Genomic DNA, 10,501 nt, shown 5'->3' with positions numbered 1-10,501 from the left:
TGTCGTCTTCCCAAAAGAGTTGCTGTGGGTGAAACATGGTGGTAGAGAAATTATCAGTGGAAATAGCCCTGCAGACAAGCAGGAATGAAAGGAAGAAAGGAAGTGGGGAGGAGGGAAAAAAGGGAGGGAGGGAGTGGGGAAAGGGAGAGAGAAGGGAAAGGGGAGGGGAGGGGAGGGGAGGGGAAGGGAGAGGAGAGGGAAAGAAAGAGAGAAAGAGAAAGAAAGAAAGAAAGAAAGGAAGGAAGGAAGGAAGGAAGGAAGGAAGGAAGGAAGAAAGGAAGAAAGAAAGAAAGGAAAAAAGGAAGAAAGAAAGAAAAAGAAAGGAAGGAAGGAAGGAAGGAAGGAAGAAAGAAAGAAAGAAGAAAGAAAGAACCCGTGGCTTCACTAGGTGCCAGAAAGACTTCTAGGTAACACAGAATTGGTTTACTATATACCTCAGGGCGAATATTCATGGGAATGTGTTCAAAAGCCATGGTCTAAAATTCAAACTTTCTGCTGCATTCTACCTAACTCTCCTATATATTATCCATCACTGAATAGCTGATTCAGGTGTGTATTATAGATGAAAAATAGAAAAAAATCAGCTGGGACATATGTAAAAATAGTACTAAAAGTCTAAGGAAAAGTATATAGCAAGCAGAAGGCAGATAAAAAATTCATAAGACTATAACACAAATCAGGCCAAAAATTATGAAAAATATAGTATTCCTCAAATTAAAAATTATTTTAAAAATCACAACCCCTCTGAAACAAGAATCCAGATAAGACATAGTAGGACTCAAGGAAAAACATCAGAAAATAAATGTAATGAAAAATGCTGCATCAGAGTCAAAAAATAGAAGAGAAAATGAAACTATTACGTTACTGAAGGTCACATTAAATGTATCAGAAGGAAAAAACAAGCCATTTCTAAAAACACAAAAATATAGAAGAACAAAGACTTAAGTATTTGAAAGAGCATTACTGATATAGAGCCAAAGGAGATCCAATGTGTGTATAGCTGACATTTCTAAAGAAGAAATATAAAAAATATCCAAAGATATAATAAAAGAACATTTCTTTGAAATAAGGGAAAAATCAAGCATATAGGTAAAATGAGTACATTGTATACCAGGAAAAGTTGCTATAGAATGATCAGCACATAACCTGAGAAACTTTCTGGAGTTTAATGATAGAGCATTCTGTGGGGGGCAAGAAAGAATCTATTCTCCTATAAGAAAGAAAAAAATCTGGCTGACCTCAGATTTAAAAATTACTGCAGAAGGCAATAGAGCAATATCTACCACATCTTTGGGAAAGGGAAATATAAACCAAGAATGTTAAATCTAAACCAGTTATTATTTCAAGTATAAAAGTAATTGACAGATCATACGAAACATGCAAGAAATCAGGAACACCACCTCCTTTGAGCTCTTCTTTAAAACAACTATTATAGTACGATATCCTATAAACTTAGAGGTAAGTGGAGAAATCATTGTAAAGACACTACTCAACTGTGAGAGTTATAAGTAGAACAGAATGTAAATGTTATAGACCATAGTACTTTAGAAATAATAATATAATCTGCCTCTGGTGATAGAAGAGAAGAGAAGGGGAAGTAGGTTAAAGAGAAAGCATACTCTTATCTGTATCTCCTAGAAGAGGAGTCAAATAGATAGTGAATCTTAAAGGGATAACTCATTAAATCATGACTTAATTATATAAACACTTGGAAAAATATGAATATCTCAGATCATATAGTAAATAAAAATGATTAAAAACTAAAAGTATATCATAAAGAGAGACAGGTTTAAAATAAAAATGGTTGTCAAAAAACTAAATACAAATGAGCAAAAAAATCCCCTATAGTTCTATATCTAAAACCTTCAGATTATATTAAAAAGAAAAAAACCATCTGCTATATAAAAGGGTGATTCCGAAAGGCCTGAAGAAAAAGAAAAGGCAAAGATAAACCAATAAACAAACAGACCTGAAACTGCTGGTCAGGGAGGAGCCAGAAATCCAACAAGTTTCCTTGTAAAGACAGGGGATTTTACTCTTCCCTTATCCGTGACGAGGACAATGAAGCCCATTCCTGCCTGCAAGAGGTATACCATTTAAAATGGGAAACCAAAATTCCACAAATGATTATAATAAATCATAGCCCCATTTGAAGACACCTCATTTATCTCATTCAACATTTATTCAACAGCATTAACAATTTTTTAAAGCCTTTTAGGTATTTGTATTAGTAAGTAATTTTAAACTGAGAATTTAGATGGATCTATTCTAAATTTTTTAAACATTGCTTCTTTCAATAGCTGTGTTTTAGGGTTGCTTTTACAAAAACAATACTTCCCTCTTTTCATGTCGTGGTTTTTTAAAAAATATCTTTCGTTTCACTGGCACAAGGGCTAAAAGAGGGGAGAGAAAAATGAAGTTTATCTGAAAGATGATGTTAACCCATTGAGTTCTATAGTCTTCTCTTCATGTATGCATAACTCTCACAATATGCGTCAAATGCTTCTTCTCAATGAATTAAAGTGTTTTGACAGCCCCAGAAAGCTGTGTCATCATCCTCTAGGAAATGATACCCCATTTTATTCCAAGCAGCTTAGAAGAACTGTAACACTCATGGAAACGATTAGCTGTTCCTGACACTAAGAGAATCACAGGACAATCAGAGACAGCGATCTCATTCTCCACCAAAAGAGGAGGTGAGAAATAGAGATGACAATCTAGGTCATAACTTAGAGCCAAAACAGGAAGCCACTAAGATATGAGCAAGGAAATTTTCACAGGGAGGTGGCAAGTTTAAAAGACACCGTGACTATCACAGAGCTGGACATACCAGTGAAGAAAGGAATCCTTGGCAGAGAATACCAAATACCAATATGTGCCATACGTGCCCAAAGAGAGGAGTACATAATCTCAGTTGATTTAAATCAATGAGTAAATAAATATTAAAGTTTACAGATACCTGATTGTGAGCTCTTAAAATTATTTCTAGTTAAGCTATAACATTTGAAAGTGGATTCACTTTAACCTTTTCACTAAAATGGATCAACCAGGTTTGAGATCAGTGCTTGAGCCAATGAAACAAGGGTAAATCACCAAGAATGCTGCTTTCTTAGGTTCTTCTAATAAGATTATTACCTAGTAATCACACGACTTTCCTGAGGTGATCAATCATATCTAAACAAACTTTTAAAATGCACATCTTGGGTGTTATCATGTATGAGATTAGCTGGAAACACGGTGGCCCTTGTCTCTGGAATAACTGACATAAGCAGTGTACTTAAGGAGGAAGGTGGCTGCAGAGAGAGTAAGGCAGAGACAGGAAAGAACAAAAAGCTCAACACTGGATTAACACTTTACTTTTCCTTATAGTCTAGATGTGCATGGGGCCAACAATTCACTTTTTTTTTTTTCAGCTGTGCTGGGTCTTAGTTGCGGCATGCAGGATCTTTATTGAGGCATGCGGGATCTTTCATTGCAGCGTGAAGGCTCTTTGTGGTGGTGCACGGGTTTTTCTCTAGTTGCGGCGTGCGGGTTTTCTCTTCTCTAGTTGTGGCACGCAGGCTCCAGGGCACGTGGACTCTGTAGTTGTGGCGCGTGGGTTCCAGAGCATTTGGGCTCTGTAGTTTGCAGCATGCAGGCTCTCTAGTTGAGGCGTGTGAGCTCAGTAGTTGTGGCATGCAGACTTAGTTGCCCCACGGCATGTGGGATCTTAGTTCCCTGACCAGGGATCGAACCCTCATCCCCTGCAATGCAAGGCAGATTCTTTACCACTGGACGACCAGGGAGGTCCCACCAACCATTCACTCTTAAACCATTAACTCTCTTAGCAGAATCACCTGTTTGAGAAATTACCTACACCTTAATTTCATGCAGCTCATCACACAAAAATGAGAAGGCTAGCTGGATTCCACGTTCATAGGTTTCAGGACTTCCCTGACCTCAGGAAAGAGTTAAGAAGCTTTTGTTTTTAAATCCTAAGGAAAGTGGCCAAAAGGGATCATAATGAATACTTACTTACAGTACCTACAAGTGCCAGGCTTCTCACACACTCTCTCATGTAATCCTCACGACAACCCAGAAAGATAGGTGGTCCTATCATTTCTCAATATTTTACAGAAGAAACAGGCCCAGAGATGAAATAACTTCTGCACTCCCATCAAACCACACCTCTTTCAAGAAGTTTTTCCTGAATTCCTGCCCGTCCTGTAATCAGATGGAGTGGTATCAGCTGGGCTCTCTCTCAACTTCAGCATTTCCTTAGCACTCTGAACGGTAACTAGCGTACATGCTTGATCACCATGCCCACCCTCTCGAAACAGGGTTGAAGGCAGTAACTATGCTTCACTGACATCTCTAGAAGAGCAGCTGGTATATAGTTGGGGTTCAATTAATGTCTGATAAATTTAAAGATTAAGTAAGTAAGTATGAAATTCTCCAAGGGCTGAGGCGACTTTGATGGCTCATCCATCAGTTCAGGTGTGATATTAGGGATCTTCTGGTCCTCCTACAAGTTCTTACGGCTCTGCCAGTCTTCTCACTAGGGAATGAGCCTAGGCAGTATACCTCAAATCCAGGAATCAGGCAGAGATTAATATAGATACATATATCTCTGATTCTTACCTCCAGTAGTTTTTAGCTAATATTGTTAAATTAGTTGTTTTTAGCTAATGTTGCTGAGTTCAAAATTACATAAATTTGTCTTCCTAAAGACAAATTTATCCCATAACATCTTGCATGTTTATCTAAGGGAAAACACACCATTTCTAGATAAAGTACTTACACTATTTTTTTGAAAACCTACTGTGTCGGTAATGTTCCTAGTCATTAATTTCAGATTGGAGGAAGAGAGAATTCAGCCATTTTTCATAGTCCTGCAAAAATCATCCACAGCTCTGCTGAATCAAGCACAGGATAAAGCTACAAGATTCACTCAACTGAAACACATCACCTCAGCCACCATATGTTACTATTAAAACAAAAGAGGAATAGGGTTTTCAACCCAATAGTTTACCTAAAAAGTCTCTCTTAGGCAAGTTTGACCTTTACAATACGAATTTCATTTTGTTGTAAGCTCTAACATTTCTATTACTGCTTAACATGCACTCTTCATAGAGATCTGCCCTAACAATTTCTAACTGTATTTATTCATGCTGAGCATTCTGCTTAACTACTCGCCTAAAATGCAGTACGGTTACCAGAGAAATAATATTTCCTGTTATTTCAGGACGGTGAAGGTCAAACCAGTTTCATGCAAAGGGAAATGAAATGTTTTGTGTCTTTAGGCTGTGTAGTATAATTTCAGTGCTTTTCTTGCTCTTTATGGTAGAGCCTTCGACTGTTCCTCATTTTACTGTGATCACCATTGTTATCCCCTGCCCTCTCTCTCATGCTTTTTTAAATGAGCAAGGTTATTTCTAACATTCTACCACCTATAGGAATTGTGTATCATGCACAGCATTGAAAATTTAACTTAAAAGCAGCCTTTGTTACCAGAAAGCAAGAAGAATTATATTCTTGCTTATATTATATTCTTACATATGCTTATATTATATTCTTTAATCAAGTAATTAATCCTCTAGATAAAGTAATGTATTTCATTGTCTACAGTATTTTGAGGAGTCAGATGATCTCACAGAGATTGCCTGTTGTGGGGTTCTATTAAACTTGCCCACAGTGGTAACATAAGCCCATCCCTGGTTCAAGTGGCTGCTTTCCAATTGAGCCTTACAGCATAGTGGCTACACGCTTGGACTCTGGAGTTAGAAAGACCTGGATGTGAAACTTAGTTCTACCAGTAACCTGCTGTGTGAACCTAGGTAGGTTGCCTACCTTCCTTTGTTTTGCATTCAACAAATTGGATGCCCACTGTTCTATTATTACTACTCCTTGCTTACAGAACTACAGCAAAATGAGCTTAAGTACAATGACAGAATTTGCAAGCACTTTCTTCATTGAAAATGCAGTATGCACTGAAATCACGCCAGGACCCTCACAATATGGCTGAGAGTGGGAGGGGAAGTTCTACAGAACCAGGCAGTGTGTCAAAGTGTGGGCCCACATAGGGTCAGCAAAGTAAAACGCAAGAAGAATAGAGCAAGTGTAGATGAGGTTGGGACACGTGTCAATGTCAGGGGAGTTCAACCTTGTGGGTGAGGCACAGCTAAAAGTAAAATCCTGGCTATACACAAAGACAGGCATTTAAGTGGCCTTATAATCATCCACTGATTTTCAACTACCACTGCAACAGTTCACTGTTATGTTAGAGGTGAGCAGGCAGGAAGGAGGTGAGGTTGTAGTCACCTCCTTGAGAATCTCACATAAATCACAGCTTACAATTTTCCCATATATCAATTCATTACTGATGGACTATGTCTGTCATACGTGAGAATGTTCTCCAATATGTGTTTTGTAAGTGTAGTGGGTTGAATGACCGCTCCCAAAATATATATCCACCCAGAACCTGTGAATATGACTTTATTGGAAAAAAAAAGGGGGGGGTCTTTGCAGATGTAATTAAGGATCTCAAGATGAGATCATCCTGATTAACCAGATGGGCTCTAAATCCAATGACAGAGTCTTTGTTTCAGACAGAAAAGGAGGAGACAAAGGCATAGAGTAGAAGGCCATGTGAATACAGAGGAACAGCAACAGGGCCCCAGATGAGTAGCCAGATTTGAAGCCTAACTCCAGTCTCAGAAGGGAATCAAAGCATTCATTCATTCAGCAGTTATTTTATGGAGGGCCAGAATTTGATGGGTATAGTCCAATCATAAAACATAAGCTGGGTAGTAGGAAGGTGTTTCTGCAATTTGTCAGCCACCTGAACACCTTGGGCTTACCCTTGATCTGTGGACAGCACTGCTAATTCCAGGTCTTACCAACCAATGAATCTGGGACTGTTAACATCTTACCTTGTTCAGAACTGTCTCAGGAACCAAGGAAGTAGAGAGTCATTAGGAGAATGCCAGTGGCTGTCACTGTGAAAGTCAGTGCCTGGAGCAACAAGGCAACACTTCTTCCCTCGTCAATTTCTTCACCCTTTACGCAGCTGCCACTCATGCTTCTCTGGCACTTTCCCATGCCCTTCAAAACATGATAAAAATAAATTTAGACTCCAGTGTTTCTGACTTAAAGTGTCACCATGTCATTAACTCAGTGTCTTCATTCTAGAAGGTGACTGACAGTGAGAGAGCAATGCTTAGTCCAGAGGAATGGCTTTCTCATATGACCATTTCAAGATGTCTAGTTAATATGGCAAAGCCTAGGCTCTCTTCTTTGAAATAGACAAAACTACAATATGAAGAAAAATGGGAAATATGACATAGAAATAGAAATATGAAATATAAATGTTTATGTGTATGCAGCCACAATGAGGAACCATACTTTAAGAAGTTTGTCAAAGAATGTCTGCATGTGTATAACTGAGTCACTTTGCTGTACAGCAGACATTGGCACAGCATTGTAAATCAACTCTACTTCAATTAAAAACTGTGTATTTAAAAAAAAGAAGTTTGCCAAGCATGGTGAGTATTAGACCTCATTAAGAGAGAAAGCTGAGAGTGGATTATGCATATCTCCAGATTACTAGAGGGCACCAGATAAGGAGGGAAATCAACAACTCCTTACTTGCAAAGGTAAGATCTGGGTGCATGGCAGAGCACTTGAGAGTCCCTTTAGCTATGTGACAACCAACTGTGGCAATGAAGCCAAGAAAGGGAAAACTGACATACTGAAAGAAAAATTCACCTGTTGGGTGAGAGGTGAGAAGAGAGATGGAGGACAGTAACCAGTTCTTGGCAAGGTAAGAGCTAAACACTAAATCAGTACACAAGAAATCCTGAAACACAGGAATTTTCAACATGACCCAATAAGAACTTCTACTAGATAACAGCAGAATCCAACCCACAGATGAGGTTTTCCCTTAATTTATAAAGCCTACAAAGACAATTAATTAATCCAGTTCACTGTTGAAGTTCTTCTGCTATACTATATCTTCAAAAAAAAAAAAAAAAAAAGCTGGTCCACTAAAAAATGGCTTTCCAAGCCTATTCTACTCATCATTGACTATGTTTTCATGTTGTCTATTTTATCCTTTGCAGCATCTAATGCTGTCTTCATTTCTGTTATGATTTTGTTTTTCTCTCCCATTTCTTTTTGAGCTCTACAGTTCACTATTCATTTCTTTCTGCTGTCTCATCCTTTGTCCTTTGTGCTTTTTCATCTCTTCTCAGTGCTCTTATTTCAAAGGATCATATATTCTATTATTTTGACAAATGACTCAGCTTTCCCTCCCCCTTTTTGTGTGGTACATGGGCCTCTCTCACTGCTGTGGCCTCTCCCGTCGCGGAGCACAGGCTCCAGACGCGCAGGCTCAGCAGCCATGGCTCACGGGCCCAGTCGCTCCACGGCATGTGGGATCTTCCTGGACCGGGGCATGAACCCATGTCCCCTGCACCGGCAGGCGGACTCTCTACTGTGCCACCAGGGAAGCCCCCTCCCCCTTTTTTAAAAGCCTTAATTCTAAGATGAGTAATAACTATAAATGAACCATCATGAAATATGTAAAAAGATACACGAAAGGAAAAAACCCACCAAAATATATAAAGAAATACTTGAAGAAAAGAATTAAGACAGCCAAAAATTACCCCAAGAAAACTATACCACAAAACATATAAAGAAAGCAGATGAAGGTCATAAGGAACTTTTACATAAAACTAATGAAATAAACAGAAAAATAAAATCATGATTTAAATGAATGAAACATTAGAAGCATCAAAAAAGGGGCACTGATACTACTGAAAGCAAGGCCATGAATATGCAGGACAACATTGATAAAACTGAGCAAAATAAAATGAAAAAGAGAAAATACTTCACAAATAGTAGACAGAAAATGAAAGAATATGACAGACAAATGAGTTCCAAAATAGGCATAACTGACACTGCCGAAAAAGGAAACAAAACAAATGAGACAGAAGTTTGCTAAAAGATATAATAGAAGAAAACTTTCCTGAAATAAAAGATTGAAAGGTAAATTTTCCCCTCCAAAATTGATATAAAACAATCAACCCCAAAATTTCAAAGATGGACTTAAAAGATATTATGAGCACCCAAGCCAAAAAAATCAATCAAGTCACCTATTGGTGTGTGGTGCATAAGAACCTGAGTTCACTTTCCATGAGAACTTTCATTGCCAGGTAACAGTAAAGCAGGTCTAGAGGATCCAGGCAGTAAAAGGGTGATCTAGAAATTTCATTCCCAGCCAGATATTCTTCAAAAGTAAAGGAAAATAACATCTCAAACATGAGGGAACTCAAGAATAATTGCAAAAATAATAAAGGATTAATGGAGTAAATTGATTCTACTTGAATAAAAAAGCCATGGAAATTATTTAAGAGTAGAATTTGGTGAAAGAATAGAATATAAATGCTGTAAATAATAAATATGTTGCAAAACAATCTAATTAATAAATATTGAGAGGAAGAACAAAGGAAAGAATATGGTATAAAGAATATAAGCACACTGATTTTTCTAATTTTGCAAGGCAGATTATCACTAGATATTGTTTAGAGCTGATAAATCAAGCAATGGAGATAATCTTATTTTAGAATATAAATGGAAACACTTAAAGATATACAAATAATAGTATAACCATGTAAACGAAAATAATATGCATGCCCTTTTATTACACAAGGAGACACTTAATGATTTTAAATCCCCATAAATCAATCCAAACTGTTTGAGGATTTCTTTTTAAACTTAAAAAAAATTAATTTTAAGGATTAGATCAAAAAGCAAACATACAAATGTAGGTGACCAGCCTATTCTGATATTTATATTAATATATTTTTATATTAAAGCTATGGTAATTAAAAAGATGAATAGATTAGTTGACTGACAGAATAGAGAATAAAGTCTAAATATATATATACATATGGAATATATATATATATATGGAATTCCATATATATGGAATTTAGTATATGATAAAAACTATATATGTTGGAGTAGTAGAGAGAGATTTATTGATCAGCAAAGAATGTTGGGGAAAACTAGCAGCCATCTGGAAATGGATCAAGCTAGATCCCCACCTTACTCCTATCAAAATAAATTCCAAGCAGACCAAAAGTTTTTAAAAGTTGTAAATACACATGTTCTTTGATCAAGTAATTCCAATTCTAGGGATATGTCCAATTTTTATATTTGCTTATCAGTAATACTAGTGTTAATATGGAATAATTTCTAAGATCTATTTTTAAACAAAGAAGCAAGTTACAAAACAGCATGTCCAGTATGTTTGTACTTACACAGCATTATACTGTATGATATATATATGTATATTTAACATTTAACATTGTGTACATGTGTATATGTGTATATTTAAAAATTTAACATTTATATATAAATATATATATTTTATATATATAAAGTTTACACATGCACAGAACATTTCTAGATAATATATTCAAGAAACTTAACAGTTGCCTTTGGGGAGGAGGGATTG

The sequence above is a fragment of the Pseudorca crassidens genome, chromosome 3, assembly GCF_039906515.1.
Source record: "Pseudorca crassidens isolate mPseCra1 chromosome 3, mPseCra1.hap1, whole genome shotgun sequence".
NCBI lineage: Eukaryota > Metazoa > Chordata > Mammalia > Artiodactyla > Delphinidae > Pseudorca > Pseudorca crassidens.
The sequence above is the reverse complement of the archived record's forward strand: the minus strand, read 5'-3'. Positions refer to the sequence as shown.